Below are 27,601 nucleotides of genomic sequence, written 5' to 3' on the forward strand. Positions count from 1 at the left end.
CTTTTAAGTGTTTAATACTCATTTCCCCCCATTCCTAATTCTCCATCATACGGGAGCACATACGTCAAATGTTCTGAAATATGATTTGCAAAACAATGAGGATTCCCCCCCCCCCCAAAAAGTCTGTAGACTTGATGGATCAACACATTATAATGTGTTTCTCATCACTCGGCGCTGTCAAGTGGCAGTACCATGTCATATTTTTACCTTGCTAGTGAAAGCTTGCTTGTCTGGAACAGTCCCAGCACTTTGACTCTGAACCTAGTCTCTACTGCTCATGTGCAGTTCCATTAAAGTGTCTTTTCTCCCATTTTGATTACAGGCGCCTATTGCCTTACCTCCTTGCCATTGTAATCCACACGTCTGCCAGCCAGCAAACAAAGTGTAGAGCAACCCATAGCAGCCATCGCTTCACACTCTAAAAATAAAAAAAGCAGGCTTTTTCCTTTACATCACTGACATGACACATCACAGAGCAATGCCACAGCGACACTAAGCTGCACTGGTTTTTTTTAGTCTTGTAACATAATGTAACCTGCTGCAAAGCAGTGAAATAGCAGCAATGTGAAAGGCTTTTGAAAAACCTGCTAGCAGCAAGTAATTGCTGTGGATGGGAAGGAACTGAGTGGCTGGTCTTATCCTCAGTCCTGGCCCCAGTGTTTCTGGCTGGGCTCTGATGGAATGGAAAAACCAACTTACACATTCTACATCAGTTCCTGAGGCCACTAAATACCACTGGAGTATGCCAGTGCTCTTGAGATGGAGAGCCCATATCTCTGGGCTTCTTGCAGGGAACTTCAGCACAGCAACCACAGAGTGCATGTTCTTTTCCCATCTCTGTTTCTGATCCTGTGGACTCTCCTGCTTCTTCTCCAGGGGCCTCTGCATCGCCCTGCTCCATGCAGTCTTTGTGGCAATAGGCAATGTGCAACAGCTGTGGGAAGGGGAGAGAGAACACACCGTGGCACAATGGCCAGAACTGAGGAAGGGCAGCCACAGGACGACAGCAGTGGCTGGGGAGGATTGAGTGACTGGGGAAAGGGAGAAACCAGGGGAGCACTGGGGAAGAAAGACAAGAGGAGAAGAGAACTGGGGCTGGCAGAAGAGGATGGGAGCATAAACCAGAATGAAAGGGCGGGGGGGGGGGGGAGAATAGAAGAAGGGGGAAAGAAAACAGGTGATGCATCAACAGTGCCAGGACCTAGCAAAACAAAATCAGGGAACAAGCATCCTTGCTACAGATTTTGTGTGAGGGGAGCGGGTCTGACACAAAGTATTTGGGAGCCCTTCTGGTAACTGACTCTGTCGTTGTTGGCCAGACCTGTTCTACATGCACTGCTGCGGAGTCGGCATTTTGAGGCCTGTGTCCAAACTGTACTTTTCTGCCTCCTGTCTGTGGTGCATTTAACTGTGGAACTTGACTGCCTTTTACATTCTGCATGAAGCACCTGGATGTTTCTGTTTTCTGTTTGATGGGGGGAGGGATAGCTCAGTGGTTTGAGCATTGGCCTGCTAAACCCAGGGTTGTGAGTTCAATCCTTGAGGAGGCCATTTAGGGATCTGGGGCAAAAATTGGGGATTGCTCCTGCTTTGGGCAGGGGGTTGGACTAGATGACCTCCTGAGGTCCCTTCCAACCCTGATATTCTATGATTCTGAGAACTCGCCATGATCCACACCGCCTCAGGGGACCCTCAAAGAGGGATTGCTCCTCCAGGGGACAAATTCCTTCCATAAGGGGCTTGGTGCATAAGGGGACTTCAACCTACTTCCCCAGCCCTGTTCTATAGGTCAATATAGTAAGAGTAGGTCATAGCCCTGCCTCCTCCCCACCCCCTTGGGGATGAAGGACTCCTCTGCGGGGTCAGTGATTGTGACTGTTCCTTGTACAGGGCATGCAAAGGGGAAGGCTCCTTGCACCATCCCTCATCATGACCCTTGCAAAGGCTAGTCGCTATTTGGCCTCCTGCATGCAGAGCATAGTAGCTGTTTTGTAGAGAGAACACACAGACACAGCAGGGGTGGGAAGAGACAGAACTGAGAAGGGGCAGCCAATGAGGGACAGCACTGGCTGGGGAGGACTGTGAGATCTGGGGGGAAGAGGAACTGTGGGGAGACACACACAGAGACACACCATGCTCTCTCACAGAGAAATGACTTTAGTTCATTCTTATTGTTTTTTCCATAATCTAAAGTAAGTCATTTGAGTTGCAATGTGTTTTGCTCTTTGGATTTGGAAATAGAATAGTTTATCCCAGATGCAATGCTCCAGATGTTGTCTGTGTGCTCCATGACCTGTAGCTCCATGGGCCCACATTCATACCAGTTAACAGTAAACACTTCAGTGCTGTACTTAATGTTGCCATTTTTACAGAGCCCTCCTACTTTCCATGAAATTAAGTCACATCTTTGACATCCGCGGCTGCTGATGTGAAGTACTGTTTTGTCTTGAGCTTTCATATTTGCATGTTCTCATTGTCTTTCTTAATAATAGTACCTTTCATAACCTTTTTATTGTTTGTTGTTGTTATTAAAATTATAATACCATTGACATCTAGTCAGGAAAAACTATGCATAATTATACCCAGCAATTCTACTGGTCGACTTTCTCTCCTAACTAGTCAGGATGAAGGAGTCTGAGAAGTTTCTTAAGTTTCTTAAGTTTCTTAACATTGTCCCCATCTGGTCAGTTGTATTGTGTGAATGAGCTTTGAGTCTAGAGAAGTCAGATTCACAACAGCTGGGAAGTCAGATTCACAACATTAAAACCGGCCTTTCCAATAGTACGGCTGGTTTTAGTGTATCTCAGTTGGGTCTCTCTGTCTGTGTGGCAAGCTCCTCATTTCGGTTGGAAATCTATTTACAGAGCTTTCACTTATTAAAATCTTGCCTGGAAATGGTTTGTGTGCCAGATTGGGCCACAGTGATGGCTCTGCCAATTTACAGACTTGCAGTCACATTTTGTACCTCAATAAAAACAGCTAATAAGAAAAATAATGTTTAAAGAAAAACTAAGGATAATTAACCTCAGATCTGTTCTCAACAAAACAAGGCCACCTCGATAAGTAATAAAAATAGCCTCTAAATGGTCCTTGTGGCTGTCAGATTTTCACTCTGTGATCTATCAGTCAAAACCATGGGAAAAAAGGAGTACTAATTTGCCACTGTCGTGTGTGTGTGTGTGTGTGTGTGTGTGTGTGTGTGCCCGCGCCCAAGGCTGCTCTGCTCTGTCCTTCAAATCATCTCCACCAGTAAATCATTTAGCTCACCCTGTCACTCTCTGCCATTGTGAGGAGACAAAAGCTACCCATTTAACCCCAACCATGGCTGATTCACTCTGCAGGGAAGGGAAGTTAACAAAAGGGGGCTAGAGGGGAAGGTGGCTGTTGGGTTGAATTTCATGTAGTCTGGTGGTGGTTTTCTCTCCCTCTTTCTGTTGTTTTAAATCAGCAGCACCTCTCATACTGAGATTGTTTTTGAAGACCACATGTTTGTCAACAGAGCTGGTCTGCTTCAGTAACTTGACCCCAGTCTGGCTTAAAAGGTTTGAAAGGGCAAGAAACACATATATCCAGATCAGCATCCATCTGTTAACCCTTTCACCTGGCCAGCTTTTGTAGGGTACTTTTGTTATTTTAAAAAAGGTAGCACCAAAACATTGAATTAATCATGGAGGAGCAGAGGTATTCCAGTCAACCAAATTTTACATGAAATCTGCACTACACTTATTTGGCCTTTCTCACCCAATGCACTGCTCCAATTAATCAGCTAAAAGCAAACCCTCCAGAATGGTCATATCCCCTGCCCCATCACCCCAAGGTGTGAGAACTCAAGATTATAGCCTCAGACATTTGCCTCCCATGCTACTGTGTGTCATCCTATCTGCCAAAATATCAGGTTGGGCGCAGATTATTATTTTTAATGAAAAATTGGGGGACAACGGATCGGCATTCACAACACCTCTCCCCCCTCCCCGTAAGTATCCAGCTATAGCCCGTCTGCAGTCTGGAGAAACGGATGATCCATCTATCAGTTGCGTATGCCAAATAACTGAATTTCTCCCATTGCGATAATCTCTTTTTCAAAACTGTACTGACCAAGATTTAGCCTTACAGCCTCTTTAAAATATGAAAAATCCAAAATCCATGAGGTCAGAGAGAAAGAAATTTTAGCAGCACAGTTGGAAAAATAGAATGCACAAAGAAACAACGTGATATGGCGGTAGATACGTTGTTTACTTCTTCCCTACATTTAACTACAGAATCTCATGGCCTGGCACAGAATTTGAAATGACGAGGACTGTACAGTTTATATATCAACTAACATGCAATCACAAATAGTTGAAACTGAGATTTCTGATGGCACATCGTTAAATCAGTTTTAGCCATTACAGAAGGCCTTCAGTATTTAATGACAAGGTACTAAGTATGTTCTGTTTTAAGAAGCAAGCAATGCCTCACGAGCAGAGGAGACACCAGCTATGTCATCTGTATTACCCACATTCCAGGAGACGAATACAAGTTAAACTTTTATTTTACATGTGCCATTTAATGACAGACAATTCAGCATATGGATTTGAAGGTTAATGCTTATCTTACTCTGTATTCTTTATTCTTCTGTCAGACATTTAAAATGTATTAAATTCTCTTTTCACTACGAACAGTGTTGTGTCAAACAGTTATTTTTGATGGCAAAATTGTACATCATATTGCCATGTCTTTATCAAGAAAAAATTGCCTCTCTTTGGATCAGTCTTCTGATCTCTCTCTCTCTCTCTTTTTTTAAGGCTCACTGTAAATTTTCTCACAGATGTATCTGCAGTAGGTGGGGAAGAAAAGCTTTCTTCCCCTGGATCTACAGTGTATGTGAATTGTCTTCTCTTTCTAACTATGGGGTAGCCATCACAGATTTAAGCACAAATGTAAGAAATATCTGATTTCTCATTCCATCTGTATTCAGTTGCTTTCTGCTTCTTTGTATAGTTTCTTAGAGACATTATGGAGTGCAGTGGAGGGGCTGCTTACAAATGCCTATTGCTGCACTGGGCAAACTGCCAGAGTTTCACTCCAGGAGGTTGGAACTGGAATCTTTAATTAACTTGAACCAAAATGTTGAAAGTTAAAGAATAAAAAAAGGGGGGAAAGGCGAAAGAGGGACAAGAAAATAATGTTTCCAGTATTGCAATCTTAATTTTTGGTCATGATGTGACATAGTCATAAAGTTATTCCTTACATATACTTAGTAGATCAGATAATTCCAACTAATATCTTATCCAATGAATTTCGCCTCTCTCTCTCTCTCTCTCTGCTCATGGAATATCTGTGAGCTGATTGCCATTTCCACAACTTCAATATTAGCATTTATTTAACTTTTTTTGTAATGTGTTGCTTGATTACAAGTAGTTGACCCTCTGCAATCTGTGCTTAGTATTCTCAATTTGAGGAGCCCCATTCTCCACTATCTTGCACCCTGTGTAGTTAGTATTGTTATTATTACAATTATTAGTTGTTATTTGTATTGTGGAAGCACCTCAAGCCCGGTCATAGATCAGGACCCCACTGTGTTAGGCGCTGTACAAGCATGTAACAATAACACAATTCCTGACCCAAACTGATTATAATCTAAGTATAGGACAAGAGACAACAGGTGGGTACAGACACACAGAGGAGGACAATTAAACAATGAGACTATACTGGTCATTTACACTTGAGCAAAGTGGATATTAAATGTTATGAAAGCAGAATGGTAGCATTTAACCCCCATTTTGCACTCTCTTTGCACAGGTATAGAAGGTGCAAAGCCGTGGAAAATCAGGCCCAAGGTGTTGGCTTTCTTGAGATCAGTAGGCTAAACCATGTAGTATATTGCCCATTCCCCTCCCCCCATTTCCTGCCTGAATAGGTACGAGTACCATGAATGCAAAAACTAACATTTGGTTTCTATGAATGCTCATGCAAGTGACTTTGAGATACAGTTTCTGCAAACATTCTTGCCAGTAAAGTTTAGTTGCTTGAATGTTTATGGAAAGCAAACATAGACGGGGTATGCACATGGCCAATGTGAATTACCATAATTAAAAATTCAAAAGAATATTCACTCTGGGCCTGGTTCTCCTCTCATTTACCTTTCTTATATTGATGTAATGCCATTTCTTTCATTAGAGTTACTCTGACTGTACAGCAGTGCAAGATAAATTTACCAAGTTCAGTATTTGTCAAGTGCTAGCATTCAACATGAGAAGTTTTGTTATTCTTTACATTAAATCGCATTTGCTCAGCCTGGCCTCATCAAGCATCAGGTATTTGGAAAAGAAAAATACAAATGGCTCATCACAAAAGAGAAGCTCTGGTGCTGTTTCGATCATCTGTGACCTTACCAGAGGAAGAGTTGAGCCAGATTAAAATACTCTAAGCCAAAACTACCCACAAAAGCACACAGACTGCTCCCTGCTCTCCCTCCTATATTCCCACTGCAGTTTCAATTGAAAAAGGTATTAATTTCCTCTCTTAAACTGATGTTTAGCATTGTTATGGGCTGTTAAATAGTTGCAGCGTTTCACCCCAGAAGGTGTTTATATTTCACTTGTGTGTGAATTGAGCCCTGTGTATATTTTAAGACCCTTGTAATGCAATTGGCTACGTGAAGGCAGACCCCCTATGCTAGCTCAGAAGCCTTTTGAAGTCAATGGGACTCCTTCCAACCTCCAGCGTCTGCCTTCATGGATGCAATATCAGGATCAGGGCCTCAGTCCGTAAAATCATTTGAGATCCTCCAACCTGAAAGGGGCTGTGTAAACATGAGATCTTCAGGACAGCTTCTGTTAGGATTTGTACCCCAAGAAATCCTATTGACTCAGTGGACCCACAGAGTGAGAGTCAGAGCAGAAACTCAACCTTTAATATTATCTCCAGCTGCCTTCAATAGGAGCCCTGGTTTGACTTTAAGGTGTATATATTTACCCTTTAATAAGCAAATTTGACTCACATGCATTAAATGGAATTATGCATAAACTGTGGGAGAAGTCTGTTCCCTTTGGAGAAGGCAGTCAATTCATACTCAGACACAAATTAATCACTGTCAGAGTGTACAAACTTTGCTCTGACTTATCCTGCATAAATACAGAGCAACTCCTTTGCCTTCAATGGAGGTATTCTGGATGTAAAGTGAGGAAAGCAGAATTGGCTCAGAGCACATATACAGTATGTTATCAAGTCATGCGCAATGAAAAAGTAAAACACAGTTATTGGAACTTGTCAAGAATGTGCACGATGCAGCAATCAGATCGAATCTTTCATCTAATCACTAATATACAACAATCTTGCTTTGCCAGAACTCATTCCTGAGTGGTGTACGCAGCATTAATCTGAGTCCAAACATTTTAGGAGGTTATCTATGACTATATCAAAGACCGCATTGTTTGGTTTATATTATAAGCATGACTCCATCTAACCAGGTAAGGAATAACAATTTGTCATGTAATGTACTGTAGCCTACAGGCCTGTCTGAAAATCTTTTTTTTTATTATTGCTTGTTATCCTCAATAATATCAAAATAAGAAAACTATCCCAACTTCAGAGTGACAGCTGATTTATTTAGAATAAACCTTTTAAAATCCCTGGTCAACATTCATCTCTGTTATAACTCCACTGAAGCTAGTAGTGTTCTTCCTGGGATGAATTTGGCCAGAAATATTTACCTGTGGCAAATCAAACTCTGTTTCATTTTATTGCTTGGTTTTAACTGTGCCAAATAGTCACAATTAAAAGTGAAATTACTCAGAAGTAGCGTTGTTTGGCTTTTCATGACAAACTTGAGTATAGTCTATGTTGCTGAAAAATTTGCCTATTTATACAGATTTTTTACTGAATTGGGGGTTCCCTTTTTTAGTGAAGATGAGCCTGTTTTGAGTGACAAATGGCTTTAGAATTCAAGGTTAGAAATTCTGAATTCCAATGAAAACAAAACAGCCATTATCAGAAAAGTGAAATGTTAGGGGCACAAATCCCTTGAACTGAAACAGTGAACATTTTCACAGCAAGGTTCCCAGGCATTTTCACTAGTTGAGACATCTCTAAACACAGCACATTTAACTCTATGTGTGGTTTCAGAGTAACAGCCGTGTTAGTCTGTATTCGCAAAAAGAAAAGGAGTACTTGTGGCACCTTAGAGACTAACCAATTTATTTGAGCATAAGCATCTGATGAAGTGAGCTGTAGCTCACGAAAGCTTATGCTCAAATAAATTGGTTAGTCTCTAAGGTGCCACAAGTACTCCTTTTCTTTTTGCGAACTCTATGTGTGAGGCACGCATTGATATGCAAATATTGTTTTCCAATTTACTCAGTGAGGCCTGACTACAACTCTTGCTAGTTTTCAGAGATATTCCTAGATAGGGCCCAAAACTTTCTCCTTCTCCATTATCACGTTGTCCCACATCAGATATTAGCATTTCCCCCCTTTTTTTAAAATTACAAGGATATTGAGAATTCTCTTGGAACAAATTTTAAATGAAACTCTCCTTATAAATGTGTGGCTATCTTTCATTGCTTAGGGCTGTGAACATTTCAAAGAAACAGGTAGGCTTTTAGTAATGGGCACTAACACTATTGTGCTTGCAAGGAAACTGCTGGCCATTCTGGGTCTAAACAATCCAAGCTCCCTCCACAGAAGGCCACACAGACCTCACAGCACTGAGAGCTTGTATACACTACCACTTACATCAGTATGTCACTCAGGGGTGTGAATAAGCCACCCCCCCGAGTGACGTAAGTTATACCAACCCAAGTGCCAGTGTGGACAGGGCTATATTGGCAGGAGAGCTTCTCCCGCCAACATAGCTACTGCCTCTCATGGAGGTGGTTTCATTATGCTGATGGGAGAGCTCTCTCCTGACGGCATAGAGCATCTTCACCAGACACGATACAGCAGCGCAGCTGCATCGGTACAGATGTGCTGTTGTAGCACTTCTAGTGTAGACTAGGCCTCACTCTTCAGTTTGTGTGGGTTTCTGTCAGTGATGGGTAAAGAGCAACATGGGGAGGTGCAGGGGAAATTAATTTCTATAAACCTTTGGGGAACTGTCCAAACTCTCCAAAACCATTTTGATTTACTTAATTGGGCTGGAAATCTCACATGAACAGGTTAAGGCCAATGGTTCGTGAACTGGAAAAACCATGAGAACAGCTTTCCCCGCTGTTGCTTTCACTTGTGGTCATATGACTGACACATCTGTCTGTTGAGAACCTAGCATGCTGCTAGTGTCATGCAAAGCATACCGAAAATAATGGTAGAGGAGCCGAAAAAGGGGGGAGGGAGGATTGATACCACTTTTTGAACCATGAGAAATGTTTGGTTCAATGGATGAGCAAATGTTCAATTCTAATTTTATCTGGACTAGTTTTCTGATGCCTAGTTTTTGCGGTGCTTGGTGGAATTTTTAATGACACTGACCACTGATCTGATAAGTATCATGTACTGCAGCAGCAGACTAATTACATATGCCTGTATAATTACAAAGCAAACAGATTTACGGCATCTATCAGACTGCAGTGTACAAAGTTATATTAATTTTGAAGGTACACGTGTAATTGCTAAATAAATGATAGGAGCATTAAATTGTTATGTAATTACATGGTACTTAAATACTGAGGACTTACTACACAAGCAAAGATTATATGATTCCCCATAGATATGCCTTGGAACTCAAAGTGTTACCAAACACTGAATATCATGAAAACGCTCATTGTTATTAATTTGTTTTGAAGGTATCAAAGCCCATCCTCCTTCCTGTGTGTCTCTGATAATGAAATAGATGGGGGGAAATGGAAGATTTCACATTATACGCTGGCACACACAGTGCACTCGGAATATAATTGTGGCACAGGTTTCTGAGCTTTACCTCTTGGCTCTCACTCTTTAAGAAGTTTCACTCATCTTATGGCTTAGCCATTGAGTGGCAGAATTTTCCCCTGAATTCTTGGTCAGACCCTATTGCAGTCTTTTGCAAGTGAGTTCGGGGAAGTTTTTCATGAAGGTTCAAATCTCTTTGCCCTTAATTCAGTTTTGCTTCAGAGCTCATTTCAGAAGCAGGCAGTCACTAGGGAAGCTGCAAATAAGTGTGCAGGGGAAGCCCTAAAAGGCTGTCGCTGAGTTTTTTTCACAGTTTTACTGTTAGATGATTTTTTAAAACTAAAGAATGTTTGTCTTGTGTTTTGAGAAAAACAAACGGTAAACCCCTGCAAAATTGATGGAGTATTATGGGGTGATGCCTCTAGATTAGAAGCAAACCTTTCTCTATGAGGGGCTAACAATGCTGCAGGGGGCCATCTTGCTTCACTGAACTGGAACATCCAGTCTTTGAGACCACTCACACATTAGGGCCTAAGATTACTCTCTCTATAGCAACCCTCTTCACTCCAATCCTTTCTTTTAAAGAAGCTTTATGACTTAGCAGTGCCACAGCCCACCTTCCCTCCTATTTTCCTTCTGAACTTCCTCCATCTAAGTAATCACAGTTAAGTCTTATGCAGGGCTCTACTCCTGTACTTTAGTTTGTACATGGAATTGTGGTGACTGAACAGAGCAAATGCTTCACTCCAGATTTCTTTATTGTGATGTGGCATTGGCATGTCAAATCAGAGACATAGAATCAACTGGGTCCCATATGACTTGTGTGTGTGTGTGTGTTGGGGGGAGGGGCATGTGTGTACATGCATGCACACTCTTAAGGGAGAAGTCATTCCAAGGCATATTGAAACCAGAGCTTTCTAAACTGTCTCTTTGAAGGCCTTTTTCCTTTATTAAACATTTAGGAATCAACAACAAATGAGTGATTTCATTTGAAAAATTAATTTCAGGATCAAAGAATGTATTTACAGTTTCTCAAAGGAAGTAACACACAACGTAACCCAAATAAAAATCTGAAAAGTTTTATAAACATGCTCGAGATGGCGGTGGTGGACCAGAGAATGATGAGCTTTTCAGAAGATCAGTTGAGTGATGATCAGTAGGGCTGTCAATTAATCGCAGTTTACTCACACGATTAACTAAAAAAATTAATCATGATTAAAAAAATTAATCGCGATTAATCACAGTTTTAATTGCACTCTTAAACAATAGAATACCAATTGAAATTTATTAAATATTTTGGATATTTTTCTACATTTTCATATATATTGTATTGTGTGTTATAATTGAAATCAAAGTGTATATTTTTGATTACAAATATTTGCACTGTAAAAATGATAAACAAAAGAATAGTATTTTTCAATTCACCTCATACAAGTACTGTAGTGCAATCTCTTTCACAGTTGCCAACTTTCACGTGGTAAATAAGCACCCCAACTTTCACAATAAGCCAAAAAGCAAACTAATCCCATTTCAAAACAAGGCCAAAACAAGCCAATATCTAAGAACCCCAAAACTTTGTGTGACTAGATCCCCCCGGAATGCAGTCTGGGACTGTGGTGGGCCTGCTGTGGACCTCTGACTCTCTCCCCACCTCCCATACCCCTGCTTGCACATTGCCCCTGCTTGCCGGGAGCTGATCAAAAAAAAGAAGCAACAAGCGACAAGCCAAACAAGCAACAAGCGACAAGCCAAACAAGCGACAAGCTAGAAGCCAAACACTAGCCAACAAGCAACTCACAAGCCAATTAAGCCAAAAACAAGCCCAATTTCTGCGTTTTTTTTTTTTGCAGGTTTGGCATGTCTGATTCTTTATTGTGAAAGTGCAATTTACAAATGTAGATTTTTTTTTGTTTCATAACTGCACTCAAAAACAAAACAATGTAAAACTTCAGAGCCTACAAGTCCACTCAGTCCTACTCCTTGTTCAGCCAATAGCTAAGATAAACAAGTTTGTTTACATTTACAGGAGATAATGCTGCCCACTTCTTATTTACCATGTCACCAGAAAGTGAGAACAGGCATTCACATGGTACTTTTGCAGTGGCATTGCCAGGTATTTATGTGCCAGATATGCTAAACATTTGTATGCCCCTTCATGCTTCAGCCACCGTTCCAGAGGACATGCTTCCATGCTGATGACGCTTGTTAAAAATATAATGTGTTAATTAAATTTGTGACTGAACTCCTCGGGGGAGAATTGTATGTCCCCTGATCTGTTTTACCAGCATTCTGCCACATATTTCATGTTATAGCAATCTTGGATGATGACCCAGAACATTGTTCATTTTAAGAACACTTTCACTGCAGATTTGACAAAACGCAAAGAAGGTATCAATGTGAGATTTCTAAAGATAACTGTGGCACTCGACCCAAGGTTTAAGAATCTGAAGTGCCTTCCAAAAGCTGAGAGGGATGAGGTACGGAGCATGCTTTCAGAAGTCTTAAAAGAGCAACACTCCAATGTGGAAACTATAGTGCCCAAACCACCAAAAAAGAAAATCAACCTTCTGCTGGTGGCATCTGACTCAGATATTGAAAATGAACATGCGTTGGTCCGCACTGTTTTGGATCCTTATCAAGCAGAACCTGTCATCAGCATGGACACGTGTCCTCTGGAATGGCAGCTGAAGCATGAAGGAACATAAGAATCTTTAGCACATCTAGCAAATATCTTGAGACGCCGGCTACAACAGTGCCATGAAAATGCCTGTTCTCACTTTCAGGTGACATTGTAAACAAGAAGCAAGCAGCATTATTTTCTGCAAATGTAAACAGACTTGTTTGTCTGAGCAATTGGCTGAACAAGAAGCAGCACTGAGTGGACTTGCAGGCTCTAAAATTTTACATTGTTTTATTTTTGAATGCAGGTTTTTTGGTACATAATTCTACATTTGTAAGTTCAACTTTCATGATAAAGTATTGAACTACAGTACTTGTATTAGGTGAACTGAAAAATACTATTTCTTTTTTTACAGTGAAAATACTTGTAATCAAAAATAAAGTGAGCACTGTACAATTTGTATTCTGTGTTGTAATTGAAATCAATAGATTTGAAAAATGTAGAAAACATCCAAAAATATTTAAATAAATGGTATTCTATTATTATTTAACCATGCAATTAATTGCGCAATTAATCACAATTAATTTTTTTTTAGCATTTGACAGCCCTAATAATTAGCAATCAATCATTCTCTATCATACCTCTTCCTTGCCTTCTCTCTCCATTGCACTGTACCACCAATCTGGGAAGTGCCTGTGTACGTACACTGAGGGCAATGTATTCATTGAAACATGCTGTTGGAACAGGGTTTTAAAAACACAGAGGTTCAGGGAAGAAAAAGGATCACATTCTCTGCAAATGAACAAGTTGAAGATAGATTGCTGTAGGAGTCAGAGAAGACTCATAAGCAGAGAAACCTGGGCCAAGGGCATGAGGTCCAGAACAGAGGACCTGGGACCTCGGCCATCACCAACCAAAACCCAAAGAAAGCTCCAGAGTGAGGGTTCTAAAGTAAAAAGAAAAGGAGTACTTGTGGCACCTTAGAGACTAACCAATTTATTTGAACATGAGCTTTCGTGAGCTACAGCTCACTTCATTGGATGCAGCTCACGAAAGCTCATGCTCAAATAAATTGGTTAGTCTCTAAGGTGCCACAAGTACTCCTTTTCTTTTTGCGAATACAGACTAACACGGCTGTTACTCTGAAACCGGTTCTAAAATAGGGAATTGTGTATAGAAGTACCATGGATTTATATGCTGTCATGGTGATATTTACTGTCTTATTATCTATCCTTTTCCTAATTGTTCCTAACATCCTGCTTGACTGCTGCTGCACATTGAGTGGATGTTTTCAGAGAACTATCCACAATGGCTCCAAGATCCCGTCATATTGTATGTATAACTGTGATTATGTTTTCCAATATGCATTACTTCACATTTATCAACATTGAATTTCATATGCCATTTTGTTGACCAGTCACCCTGTTTTCTGAGATTCCTTTGTAACTCTTCACTTGTCTGCTCTGAACTTTATGTTGAGTTGTTTTGTATCATCTACAAATTATACCACTTCACTGTTTACCCCTTTTTCCAGATCATTTATGAGTACATTGAACAGCACTTATCCCAGTTCAGATCCCTGGGGACACCGCTATTTACTTCTCTCCATTCTGAAAAATGTCCATTTATCCCTAACTTTGGTTTCCTGTCTTTAAACCAGTTACTGGTCCATGAGGGGACCATCCCTCTTATCCCATGTCATCTTACTTTGCTTATAAGACTCTGGTGAGGGATCTTGTCAAAGGCTCTCTGAAAGTCCAAGTATACAATATCCACAAGATCACCCTTGTCCACATGTTTGTTGACCCCTCTCTGCTCAAAGAATTCTAATACATCAGTGAGGCATGATTTCCCTTTACAAAAGCCATGTAGACTCTTCCACAACAAAACATGTTCTTCCATGTGTCCGATAATTCTGTTCTTTACTATAGTTTCAGTTAATTTGCCTGGTACTGAAGTTACACTTAGTGGCCTGTAATTCCCAGGATCACCTCTGGTGCTTTTTAAAAAAATTGGCATCACATTAGCTATCTTCCAGTCATCTGGTACAGAAGCTGATTTGAGTGATAGGTTACATTCCACAGTTAGTAGTTCTGCAATTTCATATTTGATTTCTCCAGAACTTTTGGGTGAATGCAACCTGGTCCCGGTGACTTATTACTGTTTAATATATCAATGATCACGAATGAGGAGACCAGAGGTGACCGATGTAGTGCAGGCGATGTACTACACAAAGCGGAGATGTAGTCCGCAGGCAAGACAATAGTTGGACAACCCAAATCAGTGCCTGGATTCCCAGAGACCACCAGTGATTGCTGGGCAGACCGAAAACGCGCTGAGCCAATCCCATGACAAAACTCTGACCAGAAATGGAAAGAACGTGCTCACAACAAAACAGAACGGTATGGCATTGATTTGCGTTTGTGGAGGGACGAACAAGGACAAGCCAGACAAAGGTGACAAAGGCAGTGGTGAGCTGGAGCCGGTTTGCACTGGTTCGCTGGGGACAACCGGTTCTAAAAGGGCTTCTAAATTTAACAACCAGCCAAAAGTGATGCCTTAGGCACCGACTCCGTGGGTGCTCCAGGGCTGGAGCACCCCCGGGGAAAATTTGGTGGGTGCAGAGCACCTACCGGCAGCTCCCTGCCCCGCCCTGCGCTCGGCCCCAGCTCACCTCTGCTCCGCCTCCACCCCTGAAGGCGCCGCCCCGCTCTGCTTCACCGCCCCTCCCCCCCCCCCCCCCCGGTTTCCCGCATATTAGCTGTTCATGCGGGAAGCCATGGGGGGGAGGGGCTGAGAAACAGGCAGCAGCTTCGCACTCAGGCCCAGGGAGGCGGAGGCAGAGGCGGAGCGGAGGTGAGCTTGGGCGCGGGGGCAGGAGGAGGGCCGCCCGTGCCGCAGCAGGTAATCCGGGAGGGGGGGCGCAGGGCAACCGCTCCCCGCCCCAGCTCACCTCCTCCTCCTTGGGCCTGAGCGCAAAGCTGCTGCTTGCTTCTCAGCCCTCCCAGGCTTCCAGCGTGAACAGCTGATTCGCGGGAAGCCAGGGGAGGGGGCGGAGAAGCAGAGCGGGGCGGCGTGTTCAGGGGAGGAGGCGGAGGCGAAGCAGAGGTGCGCTGGGGCCGGGCGCAGGGCAGGGAGCTGCCGAGCACCCACCAAATTTTCCCAGTAGGTGCTCCAGCCCCGGAGCATCCATGGAGTCGGTGCCTAAGGCACCACTTTTGATGTGATCAGTGGGGGGAGCGGCCGCTCCCCCTGGTCCCCCCCTAGCTACGCTCCCCTGCCCCTAGGAGCCAGAGGGACCTGCTGCATGCTTTCTGGGAGCTGCCCCAGGTAAGCACCACCAGGACTCCCCACCTCGCCCCCCGGGAGGTCCCTCTGGCTCTTAGGATGGGGTGGGCACCCACTACGGTGGCCCACAAGACCCTCCTGCCCGGTTCTGGGGGCAGTCAGGGGACAGGGGAGGGGGGTGGATGGGGCAGAGGTCCTGGGGGGGGGCATCAAGGAACGCGGAGGGGGCGTTGGATGGGGCAGGAGTTCCGGGGGGTGGGATGGGGTCAGGAGGGAACCAGTTGTTAAGCTTTTGGCAGTTCATCACTGGACAAAGGTGAATATATCAATTTGTTCCAAAACCTCCTCTATCGACACCTTAATCTGGGACAATTCCTCAGATTTGTCATCTAAAAAGAATGTCTCAGATTTGGGAATTGCCCTCAAATCCTCTACAGTGAAGACTGATGCAAAGAATTCTCTTAGCTTCTCCACAATGCCTCGTCTTCATTGTACGCACCTTTAGTACCTCAATCATCCAGTGGCCCCACTGACTGCTTGGCAAGCTTTCTGCTTCTAATATACTTACTTTTTTGTGTGTGTGCTGTGAGTTTGTGACTCTTTTGCTAGTTGTTCTTCAAATTCTTTTTTGGCCTTCCTAATTCTACTTTTACATTTGCCTTGCCACAGTCCATGCTCCTTTCTATTTTCCGCAGTAAGATTTGCCTTCAAATTTTTAAAGGATGTCTTTTTGCCTCTAACCATCTCCTTTATGCTGTTGTTTAGCCATGATGGATTTTTTTTAGTCCTCTTAAGTGTTTGGGTTTTTTTAATTTGGAGTATAGTTAATTTGAGCCTGTATTATGGTGTTTTTTAAAGTTTCCATGCAGCTTGCAGGCATTTCACTCTTGTGACTTCTTTTTAATTTTGGTTTAACTAGCTTCCTCATTTTTGTGTCATTCCCCTTACTACTAAATACTATTATGGTGGGTTTCTTTGGTATTTCTCCCAGTCCTCACAAGGATGCTAAATTTGATGATATTATGATCACTATTACTGAACGGTTCAGCTATATTCACGTCTTGAACCAGATCCTGTGCTCCATTTAGGATTAAATCAAGAATTGCCTCTCCCCTTGTGAGTTACAAGACTAGTTGCTCCAAGAATCAATCATGAATGGTGTCTAGAAACTTTATCTCTGTATCCCTTCCAGAGGTGACATGTACCCATCAATAGGAGAATAATTTAAATCCTCTGTTATTCCTGTGTTTTCTATTTTTGTAGCCTCTCTAATCTCCCTGAACATTTCACAATCACTGTCACCATCCTGGTCAGGTGTCTGTAATATATTCCTACCCCTATATTTTTATAATTCAAACATGGAATTTCTTTTCATAGAAATTCTGTGGTACAGTCTGATTCATTTAAAATGTTTACTCTTTTTGACTCTATGCTTTCTTTCACATATAGTGCCACTCCCGCACCAGCTTCACCTACTCTGTAATTCCTATATATTTGGTATCCTGGTATTACTGTGTCCCATTGATTGTCGTCATTCAACCACGTTTCTGTAATGCCTATTATATCAAAATCCTAATTTAATACCAGGCACTCAAGTTCACTCATCTTAGAAGTCAGACTTCTAGCATTTGTATACAAGCACTTATAAAATATGTCACTTTTTAGTTGTCTGCCTTCATGTGATGTAATTGAAAGGACCAGTTTGTCATTTCACTGTTTCGCTTCAGTTCCCACCTGTACTTTATCCTCCGCGAAGTCTGCATGTTATTTGCTTCAATAGTCACCTATTCCTGAAGAGTTAAACTATAAACCAGAATACCTACCAGGGTAGAGCTCTGGGTGCGGTGAGGGACAGCCCTGGTTCAGGGACGCAGGACAGCTGGTCCCATTCCCAAGAAGAGGCTCCAGACAGAAAATCTGTCCCTGGGAAGTGTAACTGAGAGACTGGAGCCTGCTCAGACCCAAGGGAGCTTAGAAGAACATGTATCTGACATATGGGTCCAAACACAGCTGCCTCGTGAGCATCCACAAGAGGAAGCTCAGCCAGGATCTGGACAGATGACAAGTTAGAAGTCTTATTGCAAAGTTTGACAATAATGGGATCAGGAGACGTCATACTCTGCAGTTAGGTTTCTGGATCCCAGTGATGCTTCAGCCTATAAGGACTCCTTAGAGACAGAATAGACTCACACACAGGCAGGGTAAATCACACAATTATACATATTCTCTCTCTCTCCCACACAAATTGCAAAAACAAATGTCTACCAAAGCTCATGAAGGAATAGGGGAAAAGCAGGGGAGTATAGGGTGTTATAAAGAGTGAGACCTTTTATCTGTAGCTGTCAGAATATAGCTGCCCAGATAGAGACTGATCTTTTTCCACATACATTTTGACACATAGCTGGCAAGCACAGTTCTATTCAAGAAATCATGTCAGAAGAATGGGCAAGACTTATGGAAGCTAGTGGTTGAGTTATCTGAAATATAACCTGAATGCCTGACTTGGGTACTGAAAGCAGTGATCTACATTATGAGATGCACCTAAGCAAAGAGTTTCCGGACTTCAATCATTGCAAGCAGGAAGGGTCATTATCTGCGTGATGAAGTCTGTTTTTGTCCCTGGGGAAGTGAAAAAATGAACTGGCCAATTTCACATCATTTGAGCTGGGTTTACGTTCTTGACCCTTGATCGGGTGTTGACAGAAGTGGGAAGGAGACGGAGGAGGCTTTCTTATGCTCTGCCTAAGCTATTTTGAAACTAAGGTGGACATTTCCCTTGCCACACCATTGTGATTGCAATAGTGACCTTAAAGGCAAAGTATTTCCCTTGCGAACACAGCTGTCCATGTAGCTCTGCATAAAAAGCAACAGGGGAGATGAAATAGAGCTACGCTTGCCCTAGTTAACTGGAGGATGCAATGGTGACATTGCAATATCAGAGATTTGGCTGTACCTGGGTATCCCTTGCCCATAACCAACTTACACAAGAAAGACCACTTTGAGAGAAAGCTCCAATAGCATCCTTCATTCAGATCCACTTAGTTTTGGCAGTATACAGTGAACTGCCATCAAAGGATTTTAGAACAGTGGAATTGGTGACTTTACATATGTTCTGCCATTAGTAAGGTACAGTGGGGCATAATTCAAAGCAATTACTATAGAGCAGTGGTCTCCAATCTTTTTACGCCCAAGATCACTTTTTGAATCTAAGGACAACTCAGGATCTACTCCGTCCCTTCCCTGAGGCCCCGCCCCTTCCCCAAAGCCCTGCCCCGCTCACTCCATCCCCCCACCCCTCTCCATCACTTGCTCTCCCCCACCCTCACTCACTTTCACGGGGCTGGGGTAGAGGGTTGGAGATCAGGAGGGTGTGCGGGCTCTGGGCTGGGGCCGAAGGGTTCGCAGTGTGAGAGGGGGCTCTGGGCTGAGCCTGGGGCAGGGGGTTGGGGTGCAAGATGGGCTGAGGGATGCAAGCTCTAGGAGAGAGTTTGGGTGCAGGAGGGGACTCCGGGCTGGGGCAGAGTGTTAGGGTGCAGGAGGGGGTGCAGAGTGCGGGCTCTGGGAGGGAGTTTGGGTGCAGGAGGGGGCTCTGGGCTGGGACAGAGTGTTGGGGTGCAGGACGGGGTATGGGGTTCTGGCTCTGGGAGGAGGTCAGGGCTGGGGCTTGGGGTGCAGGAGGGGGCTTGGGATGCAGAAGGGAGTATGGGGTGCTGGCTCCGGAAGGGGGCTCAGGGCTGGGGGTTGGGTTGCGGCCTCCCACTGGGCCTCCCTCCGGTGATTCCCAGTGAGCAGTGGGTGCAGTGAGGCTAAGGCATGCTCCCGGCCTACCCTGGCCCCACACCACTCCCAGAAGGGGCCAACGCGCCCCTGCAGCCGCTGGGGTGGGGAGAGCGGGAGGCACATGGCTCCATGCTCTGGCCCTCTCTGCAAGTACTGCCCCTGCAGCTCTCCTGGCCAATGGGAGCTGCAGGGGCGGTGCTTGCAGGCAGGAGCAGCACGTGGAGGGCGACCCCTCCCCCCCTCCCCCAGCCCCTGGGCCACAGGGCTGCAGTGGCCACTTACGGGAGCTGTATGGGGCCGGGGTAGCCTTAGCGGCAGCCACACTGTGCTGCTGCCGGAAATCACAATCGACTGGGAGATCCTCTAGGATCAACCAGTCAATCGCGATCAACCGGCTGGTGGCCACTGCTATAGAGCAATAAACTAAAAAGTGTCTTCCTTATTAACATTCATTCAAATTGCTTTACATTTAAGTGTGTGCATGTTTGTATGCATGTGTACAGTTCAGGATACTTTTACTTTACATCATAAACCAACTTGAAAGATCAGGGAATCAGCGCCGCTTTTGGTAATACAATGTAGAGGCTTTAACCTCAGGATCATGGATTTCAATTCAAACCAATATTGGCAATGACCAAATGTTGTTGCTACCATCTGCAGAATGACTTTGATGGTCTTGATCCATTTCCCAAAGGAAAGACAACATCATCACGTCACCAGTCACCACTAATTGGCATCTTTCTGGACAGTCTAAGCAAAGAGCCCCAGAACAGAATGGAAATATAAAAAGAATAACCCACTTAATCCTAGAGGTGGTCCATTGAGATAGGGATCAAGGCACATTAGCAATGTATCATGAGGAAGGTCGCCATGCCACTGTCTGTTCTGTACCTGTTTTGTGGCTGAACAGAGGACTCGGGGGCTGTCCGAGTGACACCTTTCAGGAACCCTAAATTCCAAGAAAATACTTTAAAAGTATTTTAAAACTGAAGAAGCCCTAGTTCACTAGGCAGGGTGCTGGTGTCGAATCAATCTTGGTCAAGCAATGAACTTTGGAAGACTTTCCCCCCACAGGTTTCCTTTCTGTCTCGAAAACAAAGGAAAGTGAATGACAAACAAGAAGTCCTCACTGTACAGTACAGCGTTATGTAACTGAACCAGTTGTTGTCTTGATACTGTTTATTTCTGCAGCCAAATCTATTCTGACAGAAGGAAAAGCCTAAGTGTGCCTGCATAACTGTTGCTTTTGATAGCTAGACTATTTGTTGTGCATGTAAGTGATTCTGCATTGCCAGCAATGTATAGTGATCATTAGTCTAGTTCATTCATTTTGTTTTTACTACCAGAGGTTAGTCTGGATGAATCTGATCTTTAGGCATTTACATTCTGTGCATGGTTATTTCCCATCCCAACACCTTCAGAAGTCAAAGTAGAAGTATAGCAAGTTATTCCTCAAGGATTCAAATTTTAGCCAGGATGCCCTCCCCCATCCCCACAGCCATTATGTACTAGTATTTTAATGAGAAGCCAGGCAGAGATCAAGCCAATTTTTTGTATTTAAATTCAATACAGCACCAAAGCAAGAGTTAGAGCCTAAACAACTCCTTTGCCAAGTACACAGAAATAATTCCTGGCACACAGCAGCATACCCAAAACTTCCACTGAGCTCACAAAGCTAGCATACCAGCACTGGGTGCAACCCTAAAGAGCATTCTGGGTATTAGAATGCAAATCAGCACAACAAACATCAGAATTTGCATATCCAGTATTCCCTCAGCAAGGAGTTTTATAACAAGGGCTATCCAGACCAAGTCAGCAACCATGGACTTTGCTGGAGTTCATCAGCATGGAATAGACTTGGTATAAGTAAAGTCGTTATGCGCAAAATAACTTACTTGATTTCATGCTTGACCAAGCATTAATTTAAACCAGTATGTTAAGATAATGAGAAGGCTTTAGTTAAAATAAATGAAGGCAGTTGAACATTTTCCATGAAATTTTGCTGACCTTTTGATGAGAACGCCTAAAAAAAATAATGAAAATTTCAAGAAAAAATGCATTTCATTTTTTGACCAGTGCTAAAAATGAACAAAGCCAAGAAGCTGAGCTAAAGCTGCCATTCCATCCCTAGTTCAACGAGTTGTACCCATGTACTGTAGGATGTTCCAGACAGTAGGTAATGATAGTCTATTTTGCTCAGGATCTAGTGAATCTAGGTTGATTTATGGTTTAGGCTCAAAATCCGGTGAAATTTAGCAGTTTGCGGCTGAGTTTCACTTTTAGTTTTGGGTTTGTTTGAACCTGTAACTCAGTGATGCCATAAAACCTCTCACCCAGATACAGCAAAACAAAATATCTGGCATGAATTTACAGTGAACCAAACCCACTGAGATTCATATACCTCTGCCCAGAAAAATGATGATATACAAAAAATTAGCACTTCCTTACTCGACAGACCTATTGCTACAGGCCAGATTGTGAACCCCTTATGCATATTGGTGATGGATAGTCTCACTGACTTTAAGGAGACTACTTGAATGAGTTCCTGGTAACCAACTGGAAAATGGGAGGTCACAATCTGACCCTGTGTCATATCTGCTTACTTTAGGGTCAAAAATAATGTTACTATTTATTTATTCCAATTAGCTCTTCAGTGAACAGCCTGTGTTGGGAGAGAGAGAGAGAGAGATGGGTACTAGTGTTGCTCATACAGAGAATTATTTCACTAAATTCTGGCTGAGGAACCTGGATTACTGGTGCTCATGTGTAAGCCAGATAGTACACAGCCAGGGTTTTGGTTTGAGGTTGGGTTCACAGGACTGGCAGTTAAGGCTGAAAACCCTGCATGTATTTGTACTCTGAGAAAATCATTTCTGGAATTACAGAGATAATAAATAGGGAAACCACACTTCCATGTCTGTAGTCACTTTTTACAATATACCCACACTTCAAGGATGAAATTCAGACTGGGAGTTACCTCTGCCTTCACCAGGTATGAATGTGTGCCAAAGTATGGGATGCTAGGATGACCATATTGGGTTTTGTGCACACCTAAGTATAGCAATATAAATGTTGACTATTTCCTAAAGAAATCAGGAGAAGACACATAAACTTAATAATAATCTAAAGGATTTACCTCATACAAAGATGTAAGGAGAAGGCTGGCAAGTTGAAAACTGTTGAAAAAGTTGAACTGGCAAGGTTAAAAAAAGAACTAGATACATTCATGGAGGATAGGTCTATCAGTGGCTATTAGCCAGGATGGGAAGGGATAGTGTCCCTAACCTCTGTTTGCCAGAAGCTGGAGACAGGGGATGGATCACTTGATGATTACCTGCTCTGTTCAATCCCTCTGGGCACCTGGCATTGGCCACTGTCAGAAACCAGGATACTGGGCTAGATGGACCTTTGCTCTGACCCAGCATGGCCGTTTTTATGAAATGCCGGCACACTAACTGACTGTAGCATGGAGCTGGCAGAGACACCGAAGAGGAGGAAGGTACAGAGAACATGCATCCAGGAACCAAAATGGAAAGGGGAAAAAGCCGCTGAGATTGGGGAAGGCTACAAAATAATTTACTGTGGAGCCTTCAACTCAAGATATGGAATAGGCATAGCTCTTGATAATAAAATAAAGGAAAGAGAATCAGCAATAGGTTAATGATGGTCAAGCTGACTTTTGAATGTGGCTTGCTAAACTTAGTTAGCACACATCCACACCAGTCTGGCTGTGGCAAGCTAGATGCTGCTCTTCAGCAAATTCCAGGAAATGAGGAAATAATTATCAGTGCCAACTTGAATGGACATGCTGGAAGAGGCATGGATATAGTCGAGGACATGGTGGTTAGAGCTATGGAACTTTAAACGACAAGGAAAGCATATTGCAGCTGGCACAAGTTCATGACCTAGAAATATCCAACACTTTCTTTATGAAAAGAGGTGAACACTGTATTACTTACAAGAGTAGAAGGACTAGAAGCCAGATTGACTACTTCCTTGTTTCCCTGCAGAAAATAAAAGATATAAAAGACTTCAAGTTGATTGCAGGAGAGAGTCTTACTAGTCAGCATAGTTAGACCTCTCATTTTATTCTTAGAACAAATGTACAGTGAAAATCAAAGTGGGTAACACCACAGATAAGGTGGCAAAAGCTACGGAGTAAGTATCAGGAATAACTGTGGCTGTACCTGCTCAGTCTCCTGTCATCCTAATGAGCACAATTGTGCTGCATCAGCTAGACCACCTAACTGAATGTCCTGCCGAATTGACTGAGGAAGCTTGCAGCACTTCACTGGCTACTCAAAGCAGTCACCCACAACTGGGATATCTCCTGCACCTGCTTGTTCCCAGCCCTGCTCCTGCCTTGGACCCAGCCCTGCTCCTTGCCTCACTCCAGGTAGCCCAGTTCTGACCCTGGGCTCCAATTCCTGACTTTGGCTCTGACCCTTGGCTCCAGCATCTGGCCTCTGACTCCAGTTTCTGACCCTAAGCTCTGACTCGTGACTCTGGCTCTCGCATGTGACTACGGCTCCGTCCACTAGGCATGACTGTTCTCATCCTGGGCCCTGATAGTAAATCTGAGAAGGACTTTGGAGAGTTGGTTATGGAGAAGATGAGGTCAGCACCACATGTGGAAGGAGTGCATACATTTTGGGATTTTATGGCAACAAATATAGTGGAGAGTGTTAAACAAGTTATGGGTGAATCAAAAGGGAAAACCTTTATTCACAAACAATTGGGAGTGGAGTGAAGAAGTACAAGAAGTGATAAAAGATAGAAGAAAAAAGGAGTAGTAGCAAAGGAGACCCGGACATGAGGAAATTGGCCAGAAATGTAGACGCAAAAGCAAAGGTTTCTGAGGAACTTTATTCAAGACTTGGAACAAAAGATGGAGAGAAGAAAGCCTGGGAAAGAAGTACCAAAGATACAAAGGAAGTGAAGTTCTTCAAAGACGATAGACACATAGAGAATCAATGGAAAAGGTATTGTTAACAGTTTTTAAGAGAAGATAATCCGAGCGAGCAATGTGACTCCAGAATGTTGAACTTTGATGTAGTGGAGCCGATCACACCAGATAAAGTTGCAAATGCTATAAAAGAAATGAAAAATAATAAGGCACTAGGCCCAGATGGAATCCCTATTGAGGCATGGAAGAAGCTTGGAATAGAAGACATCTGCTGACATCTCTGTTCGGTTCCATCATGAGATGGGAAAAGATACCAACCACATGGAAGAGAAATATCTTGGTGCTGTTTTATGAGGGAAAAAGTGAGATGTATAAAGCTGATGAGTCATACAATGAAACTATGGGAGAGAGTCATTGATAAGAGACTAAACATGAAGTAGATATTAGCACAAATCAATATGGATTCATGCCAGGAAGACCTACAATAGATGTTGTTTGTTCAGTGAGGCAGCTAGTGGAAAAAAATTAGAGAGGAAGGGAAAATATTCATGTGATATTCATTGATCAGGAAAAAACCTTTTACTGAGTTCCAAGGGAACTTATCTGGTGGTGTCTGAGAGAGAAAATGGTACCAGAACCATGGGTGAACTGCAGGCTTGGGGAGGCTAGCACCTGGCTGACCGCCACCTCTACCCGGGGCCCTGCCCCTCCCGCCCTTTTCCCCTGCCAGAGCCCAGAGGCCCCTCCCCGGCCAGCGCCTGCCCCACCCCCCAACCCCAGTGTGCCCAGCAGGCAGGCGGGCAGACAGCGCAGCCCCCAGCCCAAGCCCCGGAGCAACAGGTGGGCAGGGGGCACAGCCCGCAGCCCTGGAGTGCTTGTGGGTGGGTGGGCAGTGTGAGCACCGGATCCAGCTGCTCAGAGTCCCTGGATGTAGGCCAGCCTCCAGAAGCTCCAGCCCAGGGCAAGGGTGCCAAAGCCCTCTCAAAAGTGTGGGGGGTGGGGACCCCCTACCAAAGTGGAGGCAAAAGCAGTCCCCTGCCCATGTCCCAGGCCCCATGCCCAGGGCAGGTGGAGGGACCCAGGCTCCCCACAGTGCCCACGCGGCTCTCCCCAACCCGGCTTCGCCTGTGGGGGCCTTTGGAGCCAAAGCCCGGCCATGATAAGAGCCAGGTGGGCAGCTGTGGTGGGCAGGACCCTCTACCTGCCCACAGTGCAGGAGCCTAAACAGCCCCCGGCTCATGTCCCCACTCCTCAGACTCCCAGCCCACCTGGGGCAGGTGGAGAGTCCATGACTCTGCGGCTCCTCACAACAGCCCACTCGGCTCTTACCATGGCCGGGTTGCAACTCCGAGACCCTCCCCACAGAGCCGGAGCTGCACAGGCAACTGTGGGGAGCTGGTGTGGAGTCACAGACACTCCTCCTGCCCCCGGTGACCAGGGGGCAAGGGCACAGTCTGGGGACTCAGCCCCCTCACACACACACACACACACACACACACATCCTGAGCAGGTGGAGGGACCGCCACGGCTCCCCACGGCTGCCCGGGCTCCCCAGCAGGGCGCCACGCTGGCCTGGCCAGGGGGTAGGGCCTCGGGGGGGGAAAGAAAGGGAGGGGGGCCGGTAGGCCCCAGCAACAAGTGGATGGTCCAGGCCTGTCCACTTTCAAAAAGTGGGAGAGCTATGCCCCCCTGGTCCCCCCCGGGTCCAGTGCCACTGGCCTGGGGCCCTGGCCACATGGGAAGTAAGAGCCGCAGCAGAGCACAGAGGGAAGCAGGTCAGGGCCTGGGGTGGAGTGTGGGTGGGGCCAGGCAGGCAGTTTTGGTAGGCTTAGCCTTCCCCTGCCTTTGATACCTGCCGCCCATGACCAGAACTTTATGTTTGTCTTGTTCAAGACATGCATGTAGGTGCAATGTCAATAGTCAGAGCTTCTAGTGGTGAAACAGACAACTATCAGTAAAGGTAGGAGTGCATCAGGAATCAGCACTGAGTCCTTTCATTTTTATCCACATTCTGGACACTCACATAAGGAACATACAGAAGGAGGCACCTTGGTGCATGTTGTTTGCTGATTATTTTCTTCTCACTGCATAAAATGATAGTTTAGACAAGGATCTTGATCAATGAAGAGATGTGTTAAAGACATGGGCTCAAAATAAGCAGAGGAAAAACATAGAATGGTATGTAATTTCAATAATGTGAATACTGAAAAATTATCCTTGAAACTAGATGATCATGCAATACCAAAAACACAAAGTTTCAAGTATCTAGGTTCCAGAATCCAGGGAAATGGAAGACAAAATAATAGATGCCTGGATCAAATGGAGAAAGATAAGGGTTGTAGTATGTGACAGGAAGATACGGGTAAGATTAAAAAGGAAAGTCTAGGAAAAGGTTATCGGTCTGGTTTTGATGTATTGCACCTAGCGTTGAGCAACAAAAAAGAAACATTAGAAAATGAGCCACCATTCCCCAGAAAGCTAAAGGTTGAGATGGATGAGTGGTGTAAGCAACAAAGACCACATGAGGAATGTGTATGTTGAGACAGGCTCAAAGTAACACTCATAAATGAAAAAAATGAGGGAGTGCAGGCCTGGTGGTTTGGTCATGTAAAGCTCAGTCTTGATAGCTTTATGTGTAAAATAGTCGCAGAGATCAAGACTGAAGGAAAAAGACCAAGGAAGAAGTGGTGGGAAGTAATAAAGGAAGACACGTTGGCATGTGGTGTGACAGAGGATACGGCATTGAACAGAGCACTTGGGAGGGAGAGGACTCATAAAGCAAACGCCATTTTATGGAATGAATGCAAGGTAGAAGAAGAAGGATGAAAGGAGTAGCAGAAATGTCTCAGTGACTCATGAAAACCTTCTAATACTAAAGCTATTCCCACTAACCAATATGGACTAATTATTTGAACCAAAGGTGTACCCTTGCAATTTTTCCTGTGTGTGCCCTACATTGCTGCAACTGCCTTACTACTTTGATTATAAACTGAGGTTGTTTATAATGGTATAGGGTTTCTTGAAACTGGACTCTGTCAGACGGTTTTGCCACACCTCTATAACTACAGTCTGCTATGCAGATTACATTGTGATTTGAAAACAATAAAAATGTTCCATTTTTAGAAGTTCCAGTACCATGGAATCACTGTTTCACATCTCAA

At 44.0% G+C, this 27,601-nt stretch overlaps 1 long non-coding RNA gene across 1 annotated transcript in view; it reads right to left on the reverse strand.

Moving 5' to 3' along the window:
- Positions 1 to 890: 890 nt before the first annotated feature.
- Positions 891 to 27,601, reverse strand: part of LOC122465207 — a 52,724-nt gene continuing 26,013 nt past the window's right edge. Inside the window, exon 3 of the long non-coding RNA XR_006289875.1 lies at positions 891 to 934. This is a non-coding gene — a long non-coding RNA (uncharacterized LOC122465207). The remainder of the gene's footprint in view (positions 935 to 27,601) is intronic.

This window comes from Chelonia mydas, chromosome 3 (assembly GCF_015237465.2).
Source record: "Chelonia mydas isolate rCheMyd1 chromosome 3, rCheMyd1.pri.v2, whole genome shotgun sequence".
NCBI lineage: Eukaryota > Metazoa > Chordata > Testudines > Cheloniidae > Chelonia > Chelonia mydas.